This window comes from Lissotriton helveticus, chromosome 7 (assembly GCF_964261635.1).
Source record: "Lissotriton helveticus chromosome 7, aLisHel1.1, whole genome shotgun sequence".
In the NCBI taxonomy this organism is placed as follows: Eukaryota; Metazoa; Chordata; class Amphibia; order Caudata; family Salamandridae; genus Lissotriton; species Lissotriton helveticus.
The window spans coordinates 841,515,983-841,519,013 of NC_136068.1; the positions used below are offsets into that span (position 1 = coordinate 841,515,983).

General features: G+C 39.5%; 1 long non-coding RNA gene across 1 annotated transcript; it reads left to right on the forward strand.

The window, feature by feature from the left end:
• The first annotated feature begins 469 nt into the window (after positions 1-469).
• On the forward strand, positions 470-2,003 carry LOC144769285 (uncharacterized). Its single transcript, XR_013598688.1, has 5 exons — positions 470-641; positions 746-845; positions 941-1,020; positions 1,112-1,216; positions 1,624-2,003. It is a non-coding gene; the product is annotated as an uncharacterized LOC144769285 (long non-coding RNA).
• The last annotated feature ends 1,028 nt before the right edge of the window (positions 2,004-3,031 follow it).

A 3,031-nucleotide genomic window follows, 5' to 3' on the forward strand; every position in this document is an offset into this window, starting at 1 on the left:
AGCGCTAATAAGCGCACTTCAAGAACATAGTATAAAGGCTTATGCCGATCGCCTAACTAATATCAACAATAAAACATAGTATAAAAGCCTAGGACAATCGCCTAGCTAATCTCAGCAATAAAAAATACCACACAAGTCAGAAAGATAGTGAAGCTCAACAGCGCTAGTAAGCACACATCAAGAAGCATAGCCTAAAAGCTTAGGTCAGATCGCTTAAAGAATCTCAAACAATAAAAAATACCACACAAGTCAGAAAGGTATGAAAGTGACTTATCTGACGAGCAGAGAAGAAAGAGGAAGCGGAAGGGACGTCACAGCCAGTTATACCAAGGACTCCATCACCATTGGCTGGCGGTTACTATGGACACTGTGCCCCATGTGCTCATGGGAGTTGTAGTTCCAGAATGTTTTATGTTTTTCTTTGAATCTGCTATTATAATAAAGAGAAGAAAGGACTGCATAATCCTCGCCTCCGTCCTGACATAGAATTGTTTAACAGCGTGGGAGCGGCGGATTTCCAACGAGATCAGGGATTGGTTGAGATTGCATTTAAATAGTTGTTTAAGAGATAGCGAGAACGCATTCCAGATTTATCATGAACGGGAGCCGGGTACGCGGACGCTATGGATTTACTTTGAAAGGTAAGAAAGAGACTGGAAGGGCTGTGGGGGCTGATTACTGTAGCCTTATTGAGGACGGGATTTGACTGATTTCCCTTTTACTTCCTTGGGGATCTATGTTTTAGAAATACTGACTGGCAGCCGCCCAAAACTCAACATTGGTTCAGAAACGAGGACGAATATTCATTGGATTTAGTTAGCACAAGGACATTGTATAAGCATTAAGTAAGAACTTTCATGAAAATGCGAGTTTATGATTTTTCATGTCAAGTTTGTAAGACAATTTGGTTAGATATTGTGCTCTATACATGTTTTCTCAGATGGATATTGCTTTTTACGGACAGGCAAGATTGACAAGTGATTGAGGAACAACCTGCATCACACGTTTTCTTTAATTGTGGTAAGACACTATCAATGAAGGAAATAGATTAGATGATTTTTTTTTATATTAGTACCAAAAACCAAAATGTATTATTATTCCCTTTTTTTAGTTTTAAAGGAAGTGTTGAGGATAACGGTGACTAGGAGCACTGCTAATGATTTCTTGGAAGTGAAGAAACAGTTGTCACTTGATTGTTTCGAGATTATTATACAAGGTGAGCTGGAGTTGAGAAGCATCACGTTTTTCTTTGGGAGTTTGTTGCCCACGCTGACTATACATGATTTTGTTTACACCACGCAACTACCTTCCATGTCGAAATTGAGTAAATTGTGGGATACATTTAGAAATTCTGATTAATTATATGGTTTAAAAAAAAAATGTGAAATTGATAATATGAATAGTAACGTAGGTGTTCAATAGGCAGGGTGGTATTCTTTCAAGAATAGATACATGTCACTTTATTTTGATACTTAACTGTGGGGACTTCATGATGATAGAAGATTTGTTAGTACATTTTGTATGTTACATTAATCAATGAAACATGAATGGAATGTTTTTGATGATGATGAATCCATGCACAGTTTTATTTATGGTGTCTTTTTGTATTTTTCTTATTCACAGCCCTGATGATGTCCCAGTTGGGGACGAAACGCGTTGGCTGTTAACTTGTTAATCATGATTTTCATGTAAATTTATGTGATATCGTCTGGAAGCTGACTGGACTGAATATACATATCGGAATAAAAGAAAAAACAGAAGTTGATCTTCGTTTGTGTTGATTACACACAATATGAACATTTGAAATTGCATGAAGAATTTTGTTGTTGGATATACATACTCCCTTCAATTGTGGTTTTTTTTCTCACTCTGTGCAACCATTCAACAACTGGTTCTAATATGTTCTCTCAATGTTTCAAGCTTTATTACAAATGTCACAAAAAGATGTTAATATTTCACTTCTGTTCTTTGATTTTCATCACAATAAAATACACTGAACATAATCTTCCCAAAAGTTATTTACAAAAGTTTAAGCTATTGCCTTTATAGATTACAATAACTTGTGCTCACACTGCTGCACGCCTCACACTGCTGCACGCTGCAAACTGCTGGTCGCTGCACACTGCTGCATTACTCACACTGCTGCATGCTGCACACTACCTCACGACTCACACTGCTGCTCGCATGCGCGTCCGCAGACATTTTTCCAGGGGGGGGCAAAATGTTAACCTCATCACCAGGTGGGGCACAAGAAACATAGGGGCGCAGAACTGGGATAGACTCAATTAAATGCCAGGAATCCAGGACATGTGACTGACCCTGCCACAGGCCAACAAACACCACCTGTAGGGAAAACGCTAAACTTTCTGACAAGGTGCTTTATCTCTGTCTGCTAAGTGTGCAGACTTCCGGGTCCTCGATCCAACACCAATCAAGGGTGTCTTCAGCACGATTCGATTTTTATCAGAATACTTTAAAACATCCTATGATTAAAGCACCAGATTAAATATACTATATGCAAAGTATATTTTAGGGATTATTTGTAGCGCACATATTTACCAATATTGGCTTCTTGGTGCTAGAATTAATGATAAAGCACAACGTCAAAGTTAGTAATAAATAATGCAGCAATCACACACGCTAGTGATTCGCCAATTGGTGCTCCCTTTACTAGAATTCCCCGGGCATTGCTAAATTTTACACGCGTTCAATTCATTCATACAAAATAAAATGTATAGGTCCAAATGTTAGCTATATTTTTGAAAAGAAACTTAGAGTCCCTCTACGTGTAGTCAGTGTCAAACTGACAACGTGCCCACGTTTAGGGATACAATAAAGGCCAGCTCCCTTATGCGGAAGCCCGGCACGTAAATGTGTGGCACATGCGGTGCCCGCAGTGGCGGCACATCACAGGTCCAGGGATGCCGAGTCTTACACAGTGGTCGAAGTGGGGGGAAAAAAGTAGGGGAACAGTGGGCGGAGAATCAAAAGGCGGGAATAACCCAAGGATTGGATCAGAGGTATGGCCAGA